The sequence below is a fragment of the Vicugna pacos genome, chromosome 13, assembly GCF_048564905.1.
Source record: "Vicugna pacos chromosome 13, VicPac4, whole genome shotgun sequence".
NCBI lineage: Eukaryota > Metazoa > Chordata > Mammalia > Artiodactyla > Camelidae > Vicugna > Vicugna pacos.
In genome coordinates, this window is record NC_132999.1 from 25,690,947 (window position 1) to 25,717,334 (window position 26,388).

At 45.7% G+C, this 26,388-nt stretch overlaps 1 protein-coding gene and 1 non-coding gene across 18 annotated transcripts in view; one reads left to right on the forward strand and one right to left on the reverse strand.

Annotated features, from left to right (window-relative positions):
- DAB1 (DAB adaptor protein 1) overlaps positions 1-26,388 on the forward strand; it is a 386,755-nt gene that overhangs the window by 181,826 nt on the left and 178,541 nt on the right. The gene's annotated exons all lie outside the window — the stretch shown is intronic.
- Positions 14,633-14,739, reverse strand: LOC116283130 (U6 spliceosomal RNA). Its single transcript, XR_004192682.2, has one exon. It is a non-coding gene; the product is annotated as a U6 spliceosomal RNA (small nuclear RNA).

Sequence of the window (26,388 nt, forward strand, 5' to 3'; positions counted from 1 at the left end):
CCTGCAGAACTCAAGTAAGTAGTTATTAGGGAAGGGAAGGGGCAAGACTAAGAAAAACAGCATTTAGAATACTACTCAGCCCTAAAAAAGAATAAAATAATGCCATGTGCAGCAACATGAATGGACCTGGAGATTGTCATTCTAAGTGAAGTAAGCCAGAAAGAAGAAGAAAAATACCACATGATATCCTTTACATGTGGAATCTTTAAAAAAAGAGACACAAATGAACTTATTTACAAAACAGAAGCAGACTCAGACTTAAAAAACAAACTTGTGGTTTCTAGTGGGGGAAGGGGTAGGAAAGGGATTAATTAGGAGTTCGAGATTTGCAGATACTAACTGCTATATATGAAATAGATAAACAACAAGTTTCTTCTGTGTACCACAGGGAACTGTATTCAGTATCTTGTAGTAACCTATAACGAAAAAGAATATGAAAATGAAAAAAAGAGAAACAGCGTTTGTTAAAGGCTAAAATGGTGACCCACCGTGCCACATCCTTTACACTTTGTGGTAAAGATTCAATGTTCTTCCACATACACTTGGAGAGTTGTGCTGTGCCCCAGGCACTGGGGTTAAGACTGTGAATAAGCCTGATGTGGTGTCTGTTCTTTAAGGAACTTTAAGTCTAGTGGAGGATAGGTGCCCACCATCAAGAACAGTGAAATGTGCTAATAAGCACGATGTGGGGTGCGTTGGAGGTGAAGAAGTAAGGTAGTGTTGTAAGATCAGAGGGGGGTCACGTACCTAAAGTTACCTTGCTAATAATAATAAGGGGTCGGGCCAGGAGTGGACCCCAGCCTTTTCTGACTCCGCAGCTGGTCTTTTGACAGTCTCACACAGCCTGACCCGAAGAAGCACGGTGGTGGGGAGGAGAAAGGCGGTGCACCGTGGCTCACGTCCCTCATCAGGGACTGTGGCACTAGGACTCACTCCAGCCCTGACCCCTGGTGGCTTCTGACAGGCATGTGAGTGAAGCTGGGAGTGAGTGCCCACTGAAGAGCCCCCGGGATGACTGCTAAGTGGGACAGTCCCGAGAACCCACTGGAGACGGTTCCGCTTGGTTATTGCAGTTCCAGCATGGAGCCCCAGGTGTCCCTGCAGCATCTTCCTGCCTCTGCCCAGCGCCTGCCGGGGCAGCACGTCCTGGGATGAGCTTGGCTTCCATCCATGCTGCTAACTAGGAGGTGGATGCAGTGAGGGACTGTTGCCACTTGTCACTTAATGGATGGGTAGCTCTGCTGAGCATATGGACCAGAGGCAGGGCTCTGGTCTGGTCACTTGTAGCTCGAAGGAGGAGGGACAGACACGGAGCTACAGCAACCTGCTGTCAGTCTCTCAGCCAGCAAGGCAAATTTACAATTTCTGGGGAAAGCCTGGGGCCACATGGCCCTGGCAGGTATTAGAGTTGTGCACAAAAGCTTTACCATTGCCACACAAAGCGTCCTCTTCTGTAACACCGACTGTTTTGAGAGCTCTATTTTTGTCTATTTTCTTCTCTCTTTTAGAAATCAGTTGGTTCCTGAGGTGGTTACTGAATGTGCTTTTGGAAACTTCCACTGTCCAGGATGCCACTCATTCTCCTTGGCCTCTGGGTCCCATCCCCCTTTTGCTTCTGTAACAAATGACCACATTGACTGTGCTCTGAATGGCCCTTGCCTTGGATTTCTTGCGAACCGAAGCGGTAGGGATGTGTCTGTGGCAAAGGGCAGTCATGTGAGGAGCCCCACAGGTGTCAGCCGTTGGAGATCTCCTGTAGGAGCATTCAGAGGGGAGATCTTAACCTGCTGGAAGTAGCTCTGCAAGGCTGCCCTGGGAGGCCAGTCAGGGACCTCGGCGCTGCAGGAGGCATCCGGTGTGGGACAGCCGTGCCCAGACTCGCATGTGAAATGCACTGCAAGTCATTAGTAATAAAGTCCAAACAATTGCAAATTATTTACTTCGCAAAAGTTCAGTTGGGTACAAGGTTATTCCTATCATGAACTCCCACAATACTTAATTCCTTCATTTTTCAGCTGGAGGAAAAAGGGAATCAAGTTACCACTGGCATGCCCGGAATTGAGCATCATTATATTTACACCTGTGAGAATGAGTCACATATGTGACTGTCTTACGTCTCGTGAGTCTGCAGAAAACTGAGATGTGTGACCCTGGGCTGCGGCGGAGTAAGTCCAGATGCCTTAGTGTTGCACAGAAAGCCCCAGCCTGGGCCGCCCTCTCCCGCTGCAACTCTGCCAGGCGTTCATTCACCGTCTACACCCCAGGCATTCTGACCTCTGAACTGGTGATGCCTGGGCCTCCCAAGCTCACCTCCATCTGGACTGTGTCCCCTGGCGCTCGTGGTACCCGACCCCCTGCTCTCAGAGAGGACTTAGCTCAGCTGGACTGTCACGACAGCTCAGTCCTAATGACCATCTCCATAGTTTATATTTTATATTATTCACTGTATTGAAGCTCCTTAGGAAAGAATCAGAACTTTCCATCCTTAATGGAAGAATTTATTCATGTGTTTGGAAGGAAAAGGAGGGGAGGGAGGAAGGAAAGAAAAAAAGAAGAAAGGATGAAGGACAGACAAGCAAAAGAGTCCTGTGGACTTGGGGCCCGTTCAGGGTTTTTCTAAGTCATCCCAAGTAAATCTCTTCAGCTCTTGACCCTTTCCTTGTTCAGCTGGGGAAAAAAAGAATTAAGGATAATAATAATAAGTTCCACACTGAATTGTTACAAGGATTAATGAGAAAGCATTTGTAAAGGGCCTAACAGTGCCTGGCCCTTGGAAGGCAAGAAATAAATGCTAATTTCCTGCCCAAGTGGTCACTCTGAACAACAAAAAATAAAAAGGAATTCATGTGAAAGGAACTGGGAAAAATAATCTCTAATGCCAAAAAAAAAAAATCACAGTGTAACTATTTTAGGGGAGAACATTTCTGTTCTTTAAATATGAGGCAGCGGGCAGTGATGCAGATGGGAGTTGATTTCTTGGGGCATTTTGTGGCTGAAAAGGGAAAGATATATCTTTTTGTTTGTTTATTCTTCTCTGAGAAAATTCATCAGAAATGATGTCTCTATTTCTCCAGGCCAAAGTAGGGAGGGTATGATTCTACTGAAAGCACAGAGTCAGTATCCTCGTGTTGTCATCCTTAAAGGTGTTAACCTCACACTTACTAGCTCAGGAGGGAAGGATGTGGAGGTTAGGACTTCCATATGCTGTGGGATCAAGCCCCATGTGTGCCGGACAGTCTGCTTCCAGAGCATCATGGCTTTGTGAAAATATCACTAGATTTAGGAAAAAGAAATGTCTCTATTATTACTGATCAGGTGACTGTGGGCACGGCATGTCTCTTCTCTGGACTTCAGTTTCCCTGATTATACAATGAATACACTACTAATAATACTGGATTTCAGAAGATGGATGGGAAGGGTGACACGTGATGATGGATAGGCAGGCTTTTGTGAGATCTGTGTGTTGGACCAATGTCAGTTATGGTTATGGTGGCCACCATCCAGGTCCATAATTCAGGCCTCACCTCATCCATCTCACTTGAAAATTTTTGTCTTAGATCTCAGGATGAAACAATGCAGTTGAATATCTGATTTACAGCTCAGAGCGAACGATCTACTAATGCTGTTCCATTAGTGTCCTTGGGAAGATCCTCCTGGCCTTCCAGAAGGATTATGGCAACATGGCCACAGCCCAAAGGAACCCCTCAGAGGACTTTTGGAACTGAGAAGAGCACCATGTCATAGCTTCAACTGCATGCTTTTCAGTGCTTTGGCAACCTGAAAAACCAGAGACAAGTATTACTGACAGCCTTAAGTCAGGGCTAGTCCAGTTCAATCTAGAGCATTTATTCCATAGCATTTAAGTGCAGACAACGAATTTAGGCTCCGTGAAATCTTGTCTCGAGAAGCTGATAGTATGGTGCCTTATTAGTTACTGTTGCATAAGAAATTACCAAAAACTTAACAGCCTGAAACAACATACATTATTCTGTTGACAAGAAGCAAGTCACAGGACCCACCAGCTCTCAAAGGGGAGGGACCTCTTACAGGGGCATGAGTCACTGGGGGTCACCTTAGGGTGACCTTAGGGTGGATTAGCTATGAATGGTATTGGGAGGGACTTTAAATAAAGTAGTTTTAAAGTATGATTTACCTAATCTGAACTGGTATAATTTGAAATGAGAAAAATAGAAACAATATTGTGGGTTTTTCATAAAGCCACATTGATTGGATTTAAAGGCTGTCTTTTATTTTGAGATGAATTCTCTATAGATCAGTATTGAAATGCTTTTCTTTTATAAAATGACAGTCCTAGTAGATACATTTTTAAAAATATTCTCGGTTGGTAAATTATACAGATGGACCTGTGAGTTTATTTATTTATTGGAAATTTTCACTAATCCACAAAAATCCCAAACTCTGAAAATCCTAGTCATATTAACTTCTAATGACCCTTCACTCTAGGGACCCAAACTCTCTTATATCAATATAATAGAGGAAAGAAAGTTTAACATGATTTACTAAGGTTATTTTCAGGCCAAGCATTTTTTTAAAAAAATTTATTAGTTTTTGGTTGGTTGGGTTTTTTTTGGGGGGGAGGGTAATTAGGTTTATTTATTTCTTTATTTAATAGAGGTACTGGGGATTGAACCCAGGACCTTGTGCGTGCTAAGCACACACTCTACCACTGGGCTATACCCTCCCCTGTGCAGGCTAAGCCATGTTTTGTCAATGTCTTTCTCCAGCATCAAAGCTTTACCTTCACCCCGGATAATTCCAGGCCAGAGCGGGCCACTCTGATCTGGCTGGGTAAGCCCCTCACCCACATCTCTGCTGCTTTCATCCTGGGGGAGGGGAGTCGGGCTGAGGCCCCAGCATCCTTTGCTCACAGAGCTGCTGTGTCAACAGCTCTTCCCCCTCTGCTGCCTGCTCTCACCCCGCTCTCTCCAGGACACTCCTTACTTTGTTTTCTTGCCACTGCAAGTAAAGAGTAGGTGGAGGAATGTGTTAAAATGTGGGTGATGGGAGCAAAATTTAAATAAATAATTTATTTATGTAATTGTGTATATTTAATTATAAATGATTATAAATATATTGGCAGCACATTATTATCTTGTACTTTATTATGGATATTTCGGAGTATGCCTCTTTTCCCCCAAGCTAGGCTGAAAACCCCTTGAGGCCAGGGACTTCGGTTGTCTAAACCCATGCTGAGAATCTAGTCCAGAGCCAAAACTGGCAATGTGTCATCTAATAAGAACATGTTTTACCTCTAAGGAAACTAAAGAGAATGTTTGAAAGTGATGCTGTCCTAGGAAATCCAGGCCACACCTGTAACCCTTTTTGCATCCCTCACACGGCCTGGCATAGTGCTGTAACCTTAATGAGCGGTGGTGAGATTGGATTTATATATAATTACATAAAAGAGTCACTTTACTGGACTACCTGGTGTGCTCTAGACACTGTGCTGGAGGCCTTACATGTATTTAATCTTTGCAGCAGTTCCAGAGAGGGAACATTCACTCCACTTGATAGGTTAGGCATCTGAAAGGATCAGAGAGGGTAAGGAACCTCCTTAAGGTCACACAGCTAGTAACCTGAAGAATAAAACCTCTGCTCACATCTTACATTTTTAAAGGTCATTGTTCATCCCTGGCCTCTCCTTCAAGTTGTCACATGTCCCCATGCAAAGAGCAGTGGGCATGTATAAAATGCCAAGAATTAGTCTGTTTCTGGAATTAATTCTGATCAGTTCCTTTCCATCTGCCACCTTTGGCCTGACTCACCTAGTTCTCAAATTAGTTTGGCCTTGCACTTTGGATCCTAGAGGGGTCTCCCTTGGAGCCCTTCACGGCTATGCTGATCACAAAAAAAGTGTTTCACTGCTACTCACCCCTTTCACAGAGTTACTAATCTGGGCTTGGCCTGGGCTCGTCCAAAAAGGGACTTTCTGAAACCCGTAGACGTCCCCTGGCACCCATCTGAATTTGTGCAGAAGGAAGAGAGTAGGTGTGGCTCTGCCTGGGTCTAGTTGGGGAGGATAAGGGTGAGGAACGGAGGCAATTTTTTACTTTCAACGATCACTGTGTTTCCATTAGAAGAAGGGTGACCTTCTCAGAAAGGTTACAGAATTGTTATTAGAGATCGTCAGAGCTGACTAGACACTGGATTAATGGGGATTTGGTAAGTTTCTATAAAGAGTGCTTGAACGCAAAATTCACAGGCCAACACAAAGACATTTTTTCAAACCTCAAAGACTTTGCACTCAGAAAATTTCTGGCTTCAGGAAGCTCGTACTGGACTGAATTCAGGGTGCAGAGTCTCTAGGTGAAATCTCAAGGCAGGGCTGGCGTTCCTGGGCGGGGCTTTTATTTCCTCTCTCCCTCATTCTGAGTGCAGAGCCAAACACGGAACAGTTGGTTTGTTCTAGCAAGTCCTCATGGGAACAAATGTTTTCTGTTTTTATTAAGCTTCTACTTGTAGGTTCTTCCTGAATTCTTTGAGCCTCCATCTGATTCGGAAAACTGCTTTTCCCCCTACATTTTTCACATCAAGCTGATAATACTCATCCATCACAGTGTAGGAGGTGGTGAGATCACAGCTCAGGATCCGACTCCAGCTTTCAGAGTCTCTGTGGGTGGGGTTGGGGGACTGGACGCTCACAGGCTGAATCTGAGCGTGAAAGGGATTGTTGCTGCGTCCTGGGACATCAGCAAGACACAAGTGGCTATGTAGCTCATTGTCTCTCCGGCTGGAATCCTGCCCGTCCCTTGCTGCTCAAATTGAACGAATCCACAAGTGATTTTCACTCTGCATTTTGTTTCATTTTGTTTTTCTAATTTGAAACAGAAATTATGTCCCCTTCCTCTTAGACTGGAGACGCTGACAGCAGTGTCAAGTTTCTTTGCTTTGGATTGGAATTTATCAACTCATTGTGAACATACTGGATGACACTTGCTTACGCTGGTGAAGACAACTGACCAAAGAGATTCTGACTTAGCAACTAGGGTGTGACAGATAAAGCTCAAGTCTGTGAGGCAGTTTATGATCCCCTGCAAACCAGAGGGTAATTGCATACTCTCTCCTTGGAGACCTCATTATACTTTATTTCCCTCTGTGTCGCAGTTCCCTTCGTGTGTGTCCGTTTCCCATTACGCCGGAACGACTGAGCGCAGGGACCGTGTGACTCACCTCCAAGCCTCCAGTGACTAGCACCGGGCTTGTCTAGAGTACACACTCAATGGATGATGGAAGTTTATAGGGAAGGAGGACCAGGGAGAAAAGGGGGTGAGGTGGACAGAAAGAGATTGGAAGAGGAGACGAATTAGTCTGGGTTCTCCAGAGAAACAAACCAATAGGATACAGACATATATGGAAATATGTATGTATATATGTGTGTATATATATGATATTTTATATCATATGTCTGTATATATAATATATATAGCATTATAAGTATAGAGAGAGATTGATATAGGATTAGTCCACGTGATTATGGAGGCTGAAATGTCCCATGATCTCCCACCTGTGGGCTGAAGACCCAGGGAAGCTGGTGGTATAGTTCTAACCTGAGTCCAAAGACCTGAGAACCAGGAGCCCTGATGGTGTAAGTCCCAGGTCATGGACAGGAGGAGATGGATGTTCCAGCTCAACCAGTCAGAGAGCGGATTCTCTCTTCCTCTACCTTTTTGTTCTATTCAGGCTGTCAGTGGATGAGGGGATGCCCACCTATGTTAAGGAGGACATTTGGCTTTATTCAGTCTACTGATTCAAATGCTAATCTCTCCTAGAAATATCCTTCCAGACACACTCAGAAATAATGTTTAACCAGATATCTGAGCACCTCATGGCCCAGTCAAATCGACACATAAAATTAATTATCATCACAACCAAAGAAAGACAAAATAGTGACGTATTGCAAGGGTTCCTGGGTTAGTCAGATCACTTCATTTTACAGGTAAAGCAACTTAGCAACTTTAACGTCTAAAAGAGGTCACCTGCCTTTAAAATATTGCAATTCAAGCTTCACTCTGCAGTTTTAATGCTTTCTTCTTCCTCTTTAATTCTTTCCCTAAGGAGAAAAAGGAGGAGAATGTGGCCAGTGTGACAAGCTTCCCTTTTGGGTTCTGGGTGGCGCCTGCATTTTGTGGGATGGTAGACTTAGGTCAATTGTAGGACAAGTGTTGTCTTGCTCCTTCTCCTTTTAGATCTGCCCAGGGCCTGGGAATCAGGATCCTGTCTGCCCTGACCCCTACCTAGCTTCTAGGTCTGCACTGTCCAGGATGGTTACCATTGAGCACCTGATATGTGATTAGTCAAAAATGAGATGTACTGTAAGTGTAAAATACACCCCAGACTTTAGCACCTCAGTCCATTAAAAAAAAAAGTGTGAAATATCCCACAAATGATTTTTATATTGATTACACGTTGAAATGATAATATTTTGAATACGTTGGGTTAAATACAATATATTAGTAAAATTCTACCTGTTTCTTTTTTAAATGTAGCTATGAGAAAATTTTACATTATATCTGTAGCTTGACTTTGATTTCTTTTGGACCACACTGGTCCAGATCACCCGCCTTGGGCCTTCGGCCGCACAGTTCACCCAACACTGGGATCTCCCACCTGCTTCCTCTGCTACCTTCTGGTTCTCCGGGTTGTGGCCAGACCCTGCGCATCCCTCCTCCTGCCACTCTTCACTGGCCAGACCAGGCTCTCAGGCCTTCAGTGCTACTTTTCCTGTGCCTGTAGCTCAGTGTGGGATGGCAGAAGGTGATCTGAGATTGGGGTCAGATCCAGCCTTGAGTCCACATCCTGCCAATGATTAGCCACTTAACCTTGGGAAGGGAAGGTCAGTGCACCTTTCTGAATGCTGGATTCCCCTTGTTTAAAATGGGAGTCACAGTATTACCCTGCCTGTCTCATAGGGTGTTGTCAAGATAAGAATCAGGAAGAGTCTGTATGACTGTGCTTTGTTATGAATGTGCTCTGTAAATAATAAAATGGCATGCACATGTAGTATTGCCAGCATTATGTTTTAGTTTTCGTATCATAATCATTATTCCCATCATCCAACCCCGGGCTCTAACTTTCAGATCTTGAGTCCCCTTACTGTGTGTATAACGATTTGTAAAATGAGGGGATAGGCTAGGTATTCCTCCAGCTCCATGATTTTGTGGCAGGTTGCAGGATGCTGTGACAGAGAGAACGTGAGTTTGAGAACTACCACCTCACTGCTCTGGGACCACAGCGGCATCTCTCTCTGGCCCCCTCCACGCAGTGGCTGGAGTGGGTGATGTTCTGATGTGATGTGAATGTGAGTACTGTAGTCTCTCCAGATGGTGTTTGGGGAGCCTCATCCAAGTTGGTGTCACATCATGGCCCCTAGGTGTGGGCCACATTGGGGTCTTCTTAGACCATGGCTACCACGTTCAGGAGCTCTGGTAGCTGATGAGGGCTGGATAGCAGGGCTTCCTCCGCAGGTCCTTGTAATGCTCAGCAAGGATGCCTTCTGGTGCCTGCAGCCCCTTCATCCCCACCAGTGGGAAGCCCAGCCTCTTGAAGTGCTGGATCTCATCCCCAAGGAGCTGCTGCTGTCTCCTCATCTAGCATCACCACCACCGTGGTCTGCTCCAGGCTTCAAGAGAGCCGTCCCAAGCAGGGAGCAGGCTTGACCTGGGCCCCTAAGCCAAGGGCTGAGTGCAGTGAGGAGCGCATCCTGGCCCACAGAGCCCTGCTGGTTATTACAAGCTATGGAACATTGTTCCCTGTGCTGTACACTAGGACCTTGTTGCTTATCTCTTTTATGTACAGTAGTTTGTAGCTCCACCACTCTGGAAGCCTCTGGGTGGAGGTCTCCCTGCAGGCGGCCCACGGGACGCTGCCACTTTGCAGCAGGGAAGCCCTTGAGAGGCTGCTGCTCTTTCCGCAAAAGCTCCCTCGCCGAAGAGCCTAACGAACTGAGTGTTTCCATTGGCTTTTCTGATCTTCTAACTCCAGTTAAAAGCATCATTTTGCTTCGCTGTCAGTCAATTTCACTTTTGTAAGAATTTTAAAGATGTCTAAGCCCCTAAGGTGACAGTCCCAGCCTGATGCTGTCATGCTGAGCTGTGTCATATTGAATTCTGTCACTGAAGAGAAGCAAAATGAAATGCACCCAGGTGTAAAATTCCAGGCCTTGTTCCTTCTTATCGATACCAGATTAGAATGGCAGCGTCTAATGTTATGAAATTGATATGATGAAGATTGAGGTTTTAACTTGAGTGAGTTGGTAGTAAAATGTGTCGTTTGTGTATTTATGCACAGACAGGGAAAACAATTTCACTTGGCCCCACTTTTACATTTTAAATGTTTTCTCTTGGTAATTAGACTCAGTGCCTGTTAAAATGGAAATACTCTCTTTTTTGCCCTCTTCTTGAAACCCAGTGAATTTGATTGCAACCGCTTGGTGTTTTTATCAAATTCACCAACAAGCTTGTTGGTTTGAGATGAACTTTTATCTGTGTGTGTATGTGTTTAGGTACAGCTTCTTACAGTGTTGCTCAAAATGCAGATTATTTTTTGAGACAGCAGGTTGATGAATGAGGCCTTCAGCGTACCGCTGGTGAGACGCAGCGGTCGACGAGACACGAGGCTCTTATAACATTTACCAAGAAATCACTATCCCTCAATCTCTGTGTCCCACAAGTGGGACATGCTAGCTCCTGCTGGCTTTACCTACCAGGACACAGGCTGGAATGTTTTATTTATTATTTTTGAGTTTCATCATTATTCAGTAGAACAGTTTATTTTGAAGAGTTTTACAGCCGGAAGATAGTAAATGACAGTCCTAGTTCACTGCCCTTTCCAAGTGTGGTTTTGGTTGTGCTTTAAAATTATAGTAATAGACATTTCCCCCTAAAATATGAATGGAAATTGTGTGTCTTGAAATCACACAATAATGATGACTCTAGCAACACGATACTTATTAATATTAATACTGGTGCTAATGAGAGCAGCTTCCACAGGTCAAGTTTTTAAGCATTAGTTCAGACATTTTTTTCTACCTTCCCATTTAATCTTCCCAATAATCCTAGAAGTTAGACATTATTATCTCAGTTTTCTTAATGAGGAATCTGAGGCTTAAAGAGGTTAATTCATTCAGCAAAGGTCATACCATTTCTAAGAAGCTAAGCTGAGATTTCAACATAGGGCTCTTTAGTCCAGGCTGTGTGGTTTTTCTATAATCATACAAATACCTTTTCCTACAAAATTGTGCTATGTTTATGTCACAGTAGGCCAGGTAGGTTGAACGAGTACCCATTGTGTGCATAAGGGGAGATGGAGGATATAAGTTTTGGCACCAGAAGAGAGGAGCCGTGGCGAGCCGGTGAGTTAATAGTAAGAAGGCAGTGTGTTCTGAGCTAGGCATTACACACATTGGTTTCTCCCCCTTTGAAAGTGGCTGGTTATCCAGTAACAGTAGTCAAAGTTCAAGAGCAGATTAAGGTCAAATAAAGCAGCCAAATGTTAGCTGTCAGATCTGTTCAGCTCAGTGATGGGAGATGTGAGTTATATTACAGAGGGGTCCCCTTAGCTCGCAAAACAAAGGTGTGGAGAGGAATTGAAGCTGACCGCCAGGCATCCATCTTTCCTGATGACTAGTAAAGGGCATCGTTGACAGCAGCAAGCACTCCCCACAAAGAGGGACCGTTTTCAGTACCTGCTTTTACTACCCCAAATACCCGGTTTGCAGTACAATGTATGAACTTCCTCCAGTTCATATAACTGTCTGTGCAGCAGAAGACCATGTGTTTAGGCAGGAAAAAAGCAGTATGTTGTAAGAGTATGGTCTGGGCTTTCCAAATTTTGCTTAAAGATAGTAGTGTTCAGTAAATGCTAGTCAATCCAAGACACCTAGTGTAATAATGCCACTTCCTCGCTGAATCACCATCCCTCATTCTGTCGCATCCCATCAGTTCATTTTGCCCTTTTTCTCCTGATCACTTGTTCAACTTGCTCTGCCCAGTTAGTCCCCATGGGACGCCTACTCTGTGCCAGGCCCTTGCAATGTGCTGGCCACAGGAGGGTGATTCTGCAAGAGTGCTGCTCACGGAGCTCACCTTTTCAAGGAGGAGCAAGCACTGGAACTGTGTTCCCCGTGTGGCCCCAGCAGCACGCTGTGACACTGCACATTTGTCTCCAAAGCCTCCAGCAGGCTCAGAATTCCTCATAACCTTGCCTTGAACCCTCCCTCCATAATCCTCAAGGGAAAGGATGTGGCTTAGGAATCAAAGAGTCCTAGATTTGAATCTCGATCTTGCCTCATCTGAGCTCTCTGTCTTGAGCTCTTAAGTCCTCTTGGCCTCAGTTTCCTAATCTATAAAATGGGGTGAAATCAGTAAATGAGGAGATTATGAAACCTAGAGAAATGGTATGCAGTGAAATCATTTGTCAGTACGTGGCCTTTGAAGACCACTCAGGTAAGACTGGGCTCCTTATCTGAACGAACAGGTGCTGAGCATTTAGCGTGTTCTGGATTCTATTCTGGGTGCTTTACTACAGAGGTGCTTGAGGTGCAGATGGTTTTAATGGGATGCTGAACGGAAGTGGTGTGAGAGAAGCTTTGTCTAAGGAGGTGCATGGAGATGAGATACCTAAAGAGATGGCTGTTGGAGGAGAAGAAGGGGTAGGCCAGGTGAGAAGGTTGGAAGACAAGGAAACATTGTGATGCATGGCATCTGGACAAGAAACCTCATTAGGAAGGGGAGCAGGTGCTCCAGAGCCCCACCATCTCCATCACCCTCTGCCATTCCAGTGCCAGCTGCCCAGAGCTGCGTTTCTTTGCTGACTTCTCTGGAACCGAGGAAGGCCATTGTGCTGATCAGGGTTGCTGACATCCCTTAGAAGCAGCCCTTGACCAGTGACTCTGGCATTTGGTGTATAAATACCCCAGCTCTTTCTCCCTGTGGGTGAGATAATTGAGGTTGTGTGTTTTGATCTGTTTTCTCGAATTTTCTGGCATCTGAGCTAATAATGCACCTTCTGTTGGCTGCCTTCCCTTCCTGTCTCACCTGCCCTTCCCCTGACAGTGTTTCTGGCCTTTCCCAAGTCAGCTACCTGCACTGGAATCTTTATTTCAAGGCCTGCTTTAGGGCAACTCAGAGTAAGACAAGGAAGTATTTTCCCAGCTTGATGTCCCAGAAGGTCATGTGCTGTTTCAAGGTCTCTGACCTTCACAGATACTCTGCAGAGGACCTGACAGATCAGCCATCAATTTGTTTTATGCTGTAGCTTTCTTAAACTTTTAAGAACTAAACCCTTTAAGATATAAATGCATAGTCCATCCCAAGACTTGCAGCCTTGCCAGAGGAAATACATATCTAGCAAAGGCAAGTTAAGCTCCTCTTGGAAAGAGAGAGGCTAGAAAGTGAATTCATTCAATTATTTTTGTAAAAGGACATACTCGTTTTTTCTGCTCTTCGTTTATGGGCAACTCATGGACTGAAGAGTTCAAAGTTTCATCCTTTCTGTTTTCATGATATCTGGTACCTATGGTGTTTGTTCATGATAAAAGGGAGTGTGTCTCCCACTAGAGTACTCCATACAGCTCAGACGTTGTGCACATGTTCTGACACTTGTTTGTTATGAAGCTCTGTCTGACACAGGAACCTCAGAGGGGCTGAAGGAGCATGTAATTAAGGCCAGGTCTTCCTGACTTCAAAAATCCCGTGTGTCTCCCTTGTTCTACACACTGTCTGTTGATAGAGCCCTTTGCTTGGGACGCAGCTCTGATCTGTAGACACACGCCAGCAGCAGAACCAAAAGGGCCATGGACCTTCAAGTGTGACTTTAGAAGCGAGAGAAATGGTGTGCAAGCCAGATCTGAGCTGCAACCAGTTTTTACAGGAAAAGGAAAAACCTCAAGCCACAGCCTAGAGCGCTCTGGCAGTAATTTGTCTGGTCTAGTAAGAGGGACAGCAAGTGGGAGGAGACTGGCCTGGATCCTGAAATTTAACTTAAATACAGAGGAGAGGCGAAAATAACCCTGTTGGTGTTGCAAGCTCTGCCTGTTTTCATAGAATCTTGGACCATTCCCACATGACAGATCTTACCGAGGAGGCAGTCGGAGTTAAGAATTTGTGGAGCTGGAAATAGAGCCTCGATCCTTGGACTGCCCAGTTGGGTGCTGTTTGGTAGATGGAGACACCATTCCGTCCTCCAGGCTGGGGAGGATGGTGTGAATGAAAGTTACCATCTCCTTCAGCCTAATGTCTTTATTTTATTTTATTTTGAAAATGCAAACCTACCTTTATTTGCAGATGGTATGATTGTGTACATGAGGAAAAAGAAGGGATCATGTAACTTTTAGAACTTCTGAGTGAATCTAGCAGAATTGTGGGATACAAGAGCCATGTCCAAAAATAAGTTGTATTTTTATGTAACAATAGCAGAGAACTGGAAATGGAAATTAAAAACATAATCTATAAATATTATATACAAACATTATATACAAATTAAATGAAAGATATGTAAGACCTCACCTTTATTTTTGATGCAGGGGTGTATACTGTATTTTAAAATTTTATTTATTTTTCATTCTTTAGCCTAACATCTTTTATTTTATTTTATTTTATTTTTTTAATTGAAGAAAAATACGGAGGGCTTCACGAATTTGCGTGCCATCCTTGTCCAGGGGCCATGCTAGTTTTCTCGGTATCATTCCAGTTTCAGTGTATGTGCTGCCGAGGCGAGCAGGAGCCTGATGTCTTCAGTTCAGTTGACTAAGCACCTTTTCCATTCCCTCTCCCTGCCTCCCCCCACCCTCTCCCCCCACCTCTCCCCCAAAGCCTTTCTAACAAGCTCTTAGTTACGTAAATTACAGAACAAAACCAGCTTCCTGCTAACTCCTTTGGACTTTAATTAAAAGGCATATTCAAATGTGTTCCGTGCCCCAGTGCCATCCACACTAAATAGCACATAAGCACTTTTGCAGTGCTTAATGCAAACTTGTTGAAAAATGTGCATTAGTTTTCATGGACTTTAAATTGGATAAATGCTCATGGAAAAGGATGAAGTGAACTGGTTTTGGAGGGAGCACTGAAAAAGGGAGAGAGAAAAAAGAGGAGCCAGTAAAGGCATGAGGTTTCTAAATGCGCATGCACTCCTTTCTCTCCGTGACCATCATTTGGTTGGCACTGTGTGACTGCACTTGGAGATGGCCTTCGTGTTAATGAAATCAGGTGTGTTAAGCCCGGTGCTAGAGACCCAGGTTGTGTTGAAATAGCATTGACTTTGAGCCCAGACCGTCTCAGGGCAGCTGCCTAGCTAGCCGTGTGACCTTGACCAAGGGACTTTACCTCTTTTGAGACTCAGTTTTGGTTAACGGAAAATTGGACGAGATGACGTGTGGACATAGCTTGAGGTCCCTGACACATAGTAGGTGGCCGATTACTCCTAGTTTTGTTTCCAGGTAAGTGAAGACTCTGATTCTCTGACTCTGGGGGCTCTGGCGGGGAGAACTTTTATACCCCATCCCCTACTGGCCTGTTGACTAAGCTCTGAGAGGGCGAGACCCGCCTCTGGGGTCCACTGCTCTGCACTCTTGCCTCGCCCACTGAAGGTGAGCGATAAATATTTGTTGGGAAGAATAATGCACAACATTAGCTGAACCCGCCCATTGCTCTCGGGGTGAAACTGCCAGGAAATCCAATTTGGGGGGAGATTTTGGTTTCCAGGGCTCATGAGGGACCCTGCCTCTTATTAGACGGTCTCACAAATTCTCCTTTGTGTTGGGGAACAGGGGGACGTCCCCTTCGTGCTTTCTGATAACTGAGGACCTCTGTAATAGTAAGAGAATACACAGAGGGACCCAGTGCCTTCAGAGGAGAGCCCCTTTCTCTGAAATCCCATTAACACCCTCAGATGGGTGGGCTTTAATTTCCCACAAAGCGGCCCTATATTCCAAAGGTGAGAGGCTCATCTGCAAAATTGTTGCAACCCACTCCTTTTCTCTGCATTGAAAGCTCTTTAAAATTCGTGTTTCCAGTTGTATTTTAACCGGGGCGGCGGGGGGCGGGGGTTGAAGAGTGACTGCCTTTTATCAGAGCCTTCTCCGCCTACATCTGAGCACAATGGATGAAAGACGACTTTGGGAAAAGTAAGTGGCAGTAATAAACAGCACATCAGCCTTAGTCACAAGTGCGAATTCAGCTTATACTTGTTGCCTGTCTGTTCCATGAATTACTTGGCATATATTTTATCTAACCCTTGGGACAGTCCCAGCAAAGCCTTCGTGAGAATCCCCACCCTACATAGAAGGAGCCCAAAATGACTTCCCTGAGATCGTGTCATCTAATCAGCGCCCAGGTCTGGACTCAGACTCAGGTGACCCCTAAGCTAGGTCTCTCCCCTTGATGTTGCAGGTCTGGGTGAAGTGCTAGCCTGCTGGGCCCTCTGGTAGTGATGCTTGGCGCTTCTGTAGATTGGTGTTTCCATTTCTTGTTCTGTCCATCCTTAGCAGTGGGAAGTCAAGGGTGAGCCTGAATAAATGGCACCCCCTGCCCCCCACTTCCATTTCCAAAGAACTGTTTTATCTTGTTTTGATCTGGGGTTTCTGAGTACTGTTTAATTTGGGGAAATTCTGCTCTTCTTGTGTTTGTTTTTAAAGCACTGCTCTAAGAAGAGTTTGGGCGAAACCCAGCAAGGCATGTCTCCTTGTCCTCACCAGTTTTCCAGAACTAGAGCAGGCCATGTTATGTCCTTCAGGAAGGTAGGCAATGAGAGACCTAGAAGATGAAAAACATGTACCGATGCGGGTTTGGGTTCGAATAGATACGGTGCAGTCTGATGCAAAGGCCATGGAACACAGCAAGCCTTACCATTGATAAGTCACTCAGGAGCCCTTTCTTGGCTGTCAGGTGGGGACTGTACCAGGATCTCCGCTGGTCAGTTTGTTCTTGGCCAGTTGAGCTTAAAGGTTGGCCCAGTTGATTTTCTAGCTGCCACGTCCACTGTCACATATGCCCTTCAGAGCAGCACAGTGACAGCCAGTCTCCAGGACTCAGCAAAGCCCCCTTGCTCACTGTCCCAGGCAGCGAATCCCTGCTCAGCTCATCCGCACACTTATGTGTCAAGTCCCACACTTCACGTTCCTTGCCCTCAGGGGGCTGACAGTCCAGCAGGAAGAGATGGATGTTCAGGCAAAGCTTAATGGCGAAGCGGAGAAAGTAGAAAGTGACAAGTGAGAGGGGACTTGAAGGATTAATAAGAGGTCATCTAGTGGAGAGAGACTAAAAGGATCGTTCTGTCAGGTTGTCCTTGACTTGGAGCTGTGAGCCACTGAGCAGCAGTTACTCTGTGTGGCTGAGACTGGCGGGTGGGGAACGATGCACCTGCTTGCACTGCTTTGTAGCCAGTCTCCTCTGCCTGAATCCACCTCTATGTCACCACCCCAACCTGTTCCAGCACGCTTCAGCCACCTAACTCAGATCTCAACTAACAGACGTCAACTTAAACCCCCTTTCCTTCAGGAATTCCTTTTGTGGGACATGCTAACATATATTGGCCTGAATCGTCTATCTGTCTTTCCTTGTCGTACTGGAAGATCTTGATAAGCAAGGAGGTGCCTGCCTGTTATTACTGGGAATGAATGATAGAAGACATAGCTTGAAGGTGGGTTAAAACCAGATATGGTGAGCCTTGACTTTGGACTTGAACCTGAAAGCAACAGATTTTGTTGCTGTTTGTTTGTTTTTAAGCTGATAACGTTTTATTGCAGGGATGAGCAAGAACAGGTGGCTTATGCCCCCTAAACCCCAGACTCCCTGAAGGGTTTCAGTTGAGCGTTATAAAAGATAAGGTGAGGGAGAGGCATCCCAGGGTCTGGGATCCGCTGTGCACAATTCTCTGATTGGTTGATGGTGATCAATCTTTAGGTGCCAGCAGGTCTGGAGGCTGTGTGCTCGTGATCGTCAGGTAGCTAATTTCTTCTGTTTGGTGGTGGTTTTAGCATCTGAAACATTTGAACTTACTAAGGTGGGCAACTACATGATCTGATCTGTGCAGAAAAACGATGATTGGTAGCAGTGTCATAACTTAACCACAGGGTTTCAGTGAGGATCAAATGAAATAATAAATGGATGTGCTCTTTAAAAAAACGTTCTTCCAAACAGCAGTAAGGTGCTTATCCAAATGGAGGGTGTAGCTACTGTACTTTGTTTTTGATGCCTGCTGTTCAAAATTAGTATTTCAGTGAATAACCCTCCCCATCATCCTCCAGTTTCTAATCCCGATTCAGCTGGTAATTCAGTGGTTAATTCCACATTACATTTTCTCTTCTTCCTGAGTGAATACAGGTAAAGGGATCCTAGTTAGAGACCTGGCCTCTCTTTGCATTTCAATGCGCTCCCCTGCGGAATTGCCAAATTCCAGTGCGCTATTAAAATGGGCAGCACACCAACAAAAATCTGTCCTCGTCAAAAATTCAGGAAAATAAAATAGAAAGATGTAAGGCCACATTTTCAAAGGATTCAGCTTGACCCCCTCGTATTTTTTTGTGTATGCAAAAAGTATTTTTTCGCACCTGCAAGCACAGTCTCTGTGAGCCAGCTATAGCCTCCAAACTGCCAAGGCTTTAAAAACAAGTCTGCCTTTCAAATTCAGCCCAGAAACCCAGCAATGAAACAAGATTGGGGTAGAGGGCTGCCTACGACTATTTATAGGAGTATTGGGGGATGTAATTACTACCTTGCAGCCTGTTCTGAAATACCACTGCTTGGCAGAAGCCTGTGTGCCACACATCAGAGATTGAAGGAAATCCTCAAAGATGGCGGATGACTTGAGTTGGTGAGAGTGGCAGCTTGAGTGGTTTCCTTTTGCTTAACCTGGTTTTTAATTGGTCTGTATAAGATGCTTTGGGAATTTCAGCTGCATTCATGCATGCATTCGTGTGTGTGTTTATCTTCCATCTGAACTTTCATAGCACTAACCTTTTAAGTATCTGCCAGGTCTCAGGCTCTGTGCTAGGCTCTGCGGATTTAGTAATGAACACCAAGTCAGGTCTCTATTCTTACACATCTTCCACCTGACTGTGAAAGGCAGCCAGCTAATGGTCACTGAAGTACTATGATGTGCATATCCTGTTGTGAATTCATTCCAATTGTGATAAGAACTCTGTGAGAAAATGCTAATCCCCCTAAGAAGGAAGGTTAGATGAGGGCTGGGAGTTTTGTCTGTCATGTTCATGCTGAATTCTCAGGGCCTGCAGCAGTCCTGGCATGCATTTTTCAGTGAATTGTGGAACATAGATTACACCATCAGAGTGTACATAAGAGGGTCTGACGTAGTCGGTGAAGCCCTGGGACATGACATTTAAGCTGAGATCTAAAGAGTGGTGGGGAGTCAGCTGTGTAGGGCAGGCACAGGTGGGGAGTGGGGAGCGTTGTGGGGGAGGGAAGGGCTTGTGAGAAGCCCTCCCAGGAAGACAGAGCTGTGAGCCCTTGATGAGTGAGTCTGGAGATGTGCACAGGAGCTGGGTCATGTGGGATGTGGGAGGTGACAACCGACACGCAGATAAAGTGCTCAGAAGGTCCTCATCTGGATAGTGGCATCCAGTGTACTGGGTCTTACAGAACTGGTTCTGGGGAAGGATTTGGAAGTTGATGGGCACCATCTTTCAGGCAAGACTGTAGACACAGCCCTCAGCTCCAGGAGAGCGTGAGTGCATGTTTTCTGACTAACAGGGAATGAATGGATGCTTACTCGTGCCTACCATGAACACCTACCGTGTGCCAAGCAGGAAGGGGTTTCGTTGATAAAGGTACAGAAACTCACCAGCAGGAGGTGTCTCTGCTTTTACCGGTGGCTTTGCAGAAGCAGCGTTCTGGTGTCAGACCCAGCCCTCGGTGCTGCTTAGCTGTGTGGCCTTGAGAGGATCAGCTAAGCTCTCTGAGTTTAGTGTACGTAAGGCGTCAAGCACAGTGGCTGTCCCACAGTAAAGGCTGCCTCAGTGCTCTCGTCTGCATTTTTTCATTCAAGAAACATCTATTACACGCCTAGTATGGACCTGGCCCCGGCTAAGTACCAAGGACCCTGTAATGAATTAAGACATTAAGAAAATATTCTTGCCTTGCCTCTCTCTACTTCAGGTAGCTCGTTTTGATTATCATGTGAGAATATGTGTGATGTTTTGCAGATTGGAAAGTGGTGTATAAACATGAATTATTTTTTATTCTATAACCTTGCCTATGTATTGATCATCACCTTCAAGCATTCGCTTACAAAATTGCAAGTGAAGTCACTTGTGAGGTTGGACATAATTCTAAAAATTCAAATGTAATTCTTAGAATTTTGGTTAGCACTTATTTTAGTTGTAATTAAGTTCCAGGCACTGTCCTGAGGACTTCACATGTATGAATTCACTTAGTCCTTACGCGCCCCCCCATGCAGAAACCAGAGCCCAGGAAGGTTAAAGCCGTTGCCCTGAAGTGTAACCATGGGAAGCTGCAGACTCGGATTTGAACCCAGAGTCACCCTGCCTTAGATCACGTGCTGGTACCCCGTACGTAACATACAGCACCAAGAGTAGATTTTTGTTTCATTGTCAGATTAATCATTGCTTACTGCCTCCCCTCCCTGTCACAGACTAAATTGCATATCACGTGAGGGCTGAGACCTTGTGAATGTTTACCGACTGTGCCTAGAACTGTGCCTGGCACGTAATATGTGCTTAGTAAATGTAGACTGGCTGAATCCTTTCTAGCAGCTTAAACACACTATTTAATGCAAACAGATGTTGATCCCCAGGCTGGAGTGTAACAGAACTACAGCTGTGCAGAGGCAAAAGATGGTCAAGGTGAGAGAGGGGCTTAGTCACCAATAGTTTCAGATCCACTAGGGGACTGTATTCGGAAAAAGGCAGTGTTCTTTGCCTGAAGTTATTCTGACGATCTCATTTGAAATAGGGACTTAATTCAATGAAATATTGATTTGATTCACACAGTCCTGTTGGAACTACAGCATTGATAGGCTGATCACTTAAAGACCAGGATCTTAGTCCCAAGCCTGTAAGGCTCCAGGTGTGCTCACAATTCCAGGGGTTTGGGGACCTGCCTGTGGCAACACAGCTTGTCAGTGGTAGAGGCAGGACTACAACCCAAGATTTGGGCCCAGGGAATAAAGTGATGATCTGTTACACTCAGCTGTTTTGGAACGGCAGTTTTGGTTGGTGTTCTGTGTCTTGCTGTTTTTAGTCTTTGATTGACCTGGAGGTCAGTTAGGTAATTAACACGGGGATTGGTAGTAGGACATGATACAAGGGCTTCTCATTTGGGTTCCCATTTGTCGTTCACCTCCTTGGGGAATTGAGACCGTCACATTATTCCCCTGCTTGAAACCCTTCCATTGGCTGCTCACATCCTACAGGAAGAATCCCACGTTCAGTGTACGGAAGGGTGCTGTGGCTTCTTGCTCCTGCCTCACCGCCTGCCGTGCCCTGCTCCTGGCACCCCTGCCGACCTCGGTACATCCCACTACCACGCCTTTGCTCTTGCGTCCTCCAGCCTGTCCAGTCCCACTCAGCTTCCACTCAGATTGTTAAACTCAGCGCTAGCACCGCCGCCTCTGGGAAGCCATCCTTGAGTTCCCCTCCCACAGCCTTTAAGGCTAATCCGTTTTCCTCTTTCCTCCCCTACCATGTGGTGCTTGCCTGGGGGCAGTATCTGCTGTGGACTTTTTGAGGGAAGGCTTAGTCTGGATTCTTCTGTGAAGTCAGAGCTGATCTTAGACTATGTCACACACTAAATACATAACACATCTTTGTTCAAACAGATAAATAGACAACAAATTAATTGATCTGCTAAATGGCAGATCACACTGGGCGGGCAGCCCCATCTCCCTCTGCCTCTCTTGGGGACTTTAATTAGTGGCCTCGCCCTCATGCTCCTGTATCTTTTCTACTCGGCTGAGCCCTGATGCTCAACCTGACCAGACCCGCCCCTTCCACGGACTCTGGACTCCCCCTGAGAAGGCTTGTGAGACCCTGTATGTTGTGTCTTAGACTAATTTGGACCCCTCAACATGCTGCTGCTCCTAGCACCACTTGGCACTACGCTAGATCCTTCTCATGTGCATTTATGGCACTTATTCCTTAAAACCATCCTGTTAAAGACCGGTCATTCTCCTCACTGAACCAGCAAGGAAACCTGGGCTCAGACATGGGAGGATGCTTGACCCACGGTCACCGAGCTGGTCGTGGAGCTGCAGTTGGGCCCAGGACTTCCAGCTCCAGATCACAACATCTCTTCTTTCCACAGTGCCCAGTCTTTGCTGGCAGCAGTTTTATTCCCCAGACATCTGCAGTTGCCCTGTCAACAGCCCATGATTTCATTATAGTCAGAGTTGTTCTTGTACCAAGAAGATGTGAAAAACATGATCCATGCAGAGCCCACAGTCCTCTTGCTGACTCCCAGTGGGCTGTGGTCACATTTCCCCCGGTGTGACACGGTTTCCCAGAATGATGGCCATCGGGCCATCAGGAGGCAAGCCAGCTGTCGCGTCCCTCCAAGTCCTGATGTGAAGGCAACCGAGCACCCCTCCACTCCAGGTGTGGCCACATCCGTCCAGAGCAGCCCCTTTGTGGCCTTTGTGAGGGACTTTCTGGTGCCCTGTTCCTTGCTGAAGTACCCTATATGTGGATTTTTTTTTAAAAAAAAGCTCTAGTTAATCCCCCCTTTTAAAAACAGTGCTAGTTAGAATTTGTACTTGACAAGCGAAGAAGTTATTCAGAGCTGCAGGAGCCCTGATCTTTTGATTCCATTTCAGAGGTGACTTCTGAACAACTTCTTAGTGAGGGAACAAGGGTGCCGACTCCGGGTTCCCACGGCAGGTGGACGGGGATTCTGGTCCTATGGTGGTTTCCAGTCCACACACCCATCCTCACTCACCACAACCTTAGAAAGCCTTTCCCTTCCCCCAGCCCCAGTTTCCCCATCTGGTCAAGTGCAGTCTCTCTTCCACACAGCTGCCACAGGCTTTTTCTTTGAAAACAAATGTTTGTACCATCACTATGCTCCCTGGTCCCCTTCTGGGGGCTCCCTGTGGAGTGCACAACGCATCGCAGTGTCCTGACCTTGACAGGCGGCCCCTGGGAAACTGGTCACGACTGATACTCTTGTCCTATTTGCAGTCCACACGTGTCAGCACCTCGCCCATCCCTCCGTTTACCCAGCCCCCCTGCTTTATCAGGGTCAGCCCTCCACCCACCGGATGTCTGCCTTGCCTTTGCCTTTCCTCTCTCTCCTTTGAGATACCTTGTCCCTGACATGCCACTTCCTCTGGAAATCCTTCCTTTATCATCCCAGGAAAAGTGGATACTTAATGCGTATGCTTGTGCGAGCGTGCATGTGTGTGTGCTGGGCCAGGATATGGATGGATGGGGCATTTCCAGGAAAGGAAACAGTCAACGCAAAGAGGGAAGAGTTTGAGACACCTGAAGGACTGAAAGGAGGCTAATTAACATTTCTTGATGTGTAGGGAGAGTATTGGATGAGTCTCTAAATTTAGGGCTTTGGGGCCATGCTCAGGAGGGTGGATTTTGTTCCAAGTATAACAGGGAGACTGGGGGGGGGGGTTATCGTACTGTCTTTAATCGTCTTGCTGTGGAGCCACATCTGTCTGCCCCGATGGACAGTGGATTCCTTGGGGGTAGCATCCTTTCTGCAGCCCCACATAGCTTACTCTGTAACATGGTGGGCATTGTTATCAGTGTTCAGTGTTTAGTAGAATAAATACAAAGGAGGGAAGGTATGTTAATGAACCCAAGCCTGCTAGACGTTACTAACGTCCCTTCTCATCTCTTCCAGCTCGTACGTAATATCCTTCCACCCTCTTGGTGTAAGTTTGGCCGACAGAGTTTATGGGAAAAGCAAGCTTTGACTGATTGTGGCTTATGTTTATCATATGTATTGTGTGTACCCTCACTATTTTGTGTGCAAAGAATGTTTCCTAGGTGATCCTCTTTGGGGACGTAATATGCAAAGAGATCTTCTCCTGCGTTTTTACTAACACCTCTGCAGTTTGCTAAATCATCACCTTCAAACCATAGTTTAATCCACTTTATTGCTTTCCAAAGCATTTCTTATGCATAAGATTACTTCCCCTGGGTTTTCAAAATAACTGACTAAAACGTACGCATGTAGCTACACAAGTGTTTGTCCCCTTCAGCCTTTTGGTGTCTCTGTCTACCGCAAAAGCTGAATGGTGGAACTTACTGTCTTGAGGAGAGGAAGTTATTCAAAGGGGATGGAAAACCATGCTGTCTAATGGGTTGTCTCTGGATGTGGCGTTAGACGATCCTGGTTCTAAAATCTGGCTCTCCTGCTAATCAGCAGTATGAGATCTTGAACGAATCACTTAATAATGTTAAAAGTCCAGTTTCCCCATGTGTAAGTTGGTGATCATCGTAATGAGTTCATGTTGGGGTTTTCACATCAGTTTTTAAAAAGAAAATGTTGGAAGTGCTCAGAAAAGTTCTCACACACAGTAAATACTCAGGAAACGGTAGCCGTTATTGTTAAGAGTTTAAACGCTGCTTCTGAACCGTGTGGCTTCCATCAAGTTCCTGGACTTCTTATGCTTTCATACGCTCATCTTGAAAGTGGGGATAACATGAGCAGTGATAGGTTTGTTGAGTGGATCAAATGAGCGAGTACCACGAAGTGTTTAGAAAGTGCCTGGCCCGTGGGGAGTTCTCAGTGGCTTTTTAGGTTCTCTTGTTACTAATATCAGCTATCATCACGTGTGGCTGCTCCCAACTTTCAAAAGCCAAATAAAAGCGAATTTCCAGACTACATAAAGGCTCAGTTTTACACAAGCAAAAGGGGCCATATCAGACATGACTGATTCTTCACTTAATGTGATGTGCCCGCAAGTCAGAAATATTTTCAATGTCTGATTCAATCTGAATGATTGTCTTTGTTGTGGTGACTGTCAAATTCTGGAGTCTCTGTTGCCAGTTAGCTCAGTTGACCCCATTGAAAGATGCCCAGTGACTCAAGGTTTGAAAAATTATCCTTCTTCGACAGAATTGTCTAGATCCGTGTTGAGCTAAGACTGGGAATTATTAAAGCCCTTTCATTAACAAAAGGGTCCCCTCTTTCTGTTGCCCAAGACTTCATCAAATGATTAAAGCACGTTTGCTGAGCTCCCTGACTTGCCAGCCATCCACGTGCCTCCCACTGATGTGGCCTGCTCATCTCCTTCTGCCACATGACAAATTAAGAAAGCCAGGAGAGGTCTGCTGAGACTTGAGCCCGGCGACCTCTGCTCCGGCTCTGGGTGCGGTCCTGTGGTGAGGACAGCCACCCTGAGCTGGCATAGATAAAACTGGCTGCCCCTTCAGCAGAGCGTACACACTCATGTGCCAGAAATGCCTTTTTAAAAACAGCTTGATAGAGATGTGATGGATACGCAGTATATTGCACATATTTCAAGTGTACAGTTTGAATCGTTCTTAAATACGTATGCATCTGTGAAACCATGACCACAGCCAAGGTAACTAAACACCCATCGCTTCCAGAAGTTTCCCTCTCCCTTTGACATCTTTCCTCCTGCCCTTTCCTCCTGCCTCTGTCCTCAAGTTAACAACTGGTCTGCTTTCTGTCACTGTAGATTAGCGTTCATGTTTCTAGAATTTTCTAGAAATTTCGTTTTCTAGAAATTTCAATTTCCAGAATCTATGAATTCATACCACTTGTACTTTTTCTTTCTGGGCTTCCTTGACATGGTGTAACGATCTTTCTAAGGGAAAGGTGAAACAACACTACCCCCCTGTAAAGTCGCGTCGTTGGACTCTCACTAGTAACAGCCACCGGTGACTGATCGTGTGTGCTCCTCCTTGGGGTTCCATGCATGCCTCCCTCTAAGTCCTCCCAGTAACTCTCTGTTGCCATGTCATGGCTGGGGCAGCAGAGCTCACACATGTGGGAGAGACTCTGACTTGAAAGCTATTTCATTCCACCTTGCTAGTGGCTGCAGGCAGCTCAGGCTCTGGGGAGAAGCCAGACTCCACTTTGGAGAGAACTGGGTTCAATCTCGGGCTGCGGTGTTTCCACAGGGAGACTTGGCACAAGTTATTTAATTGCCTTCCACCTGGATCTCCTTGCTGTAAATGATGGTATCAGGCCAACGTGTTCTTGAGAGGAGTAGGTAAGAGAGTACATTTGAGCGCTCAGCCCGTACACAGGGCGTGCTTGATGAACAGGGCATCTCTTTATTACTGGTAATAAACATAGGCGGAAGAGGTCCCCTTTAGGACTGAACAGACAACCTGTTCATATCAGTGGACACCCTGTGTTGAGGAGTGTTCTAAAGGCTGAGAGCAAGGAAAAGAGGATAGAGGGTCATGTT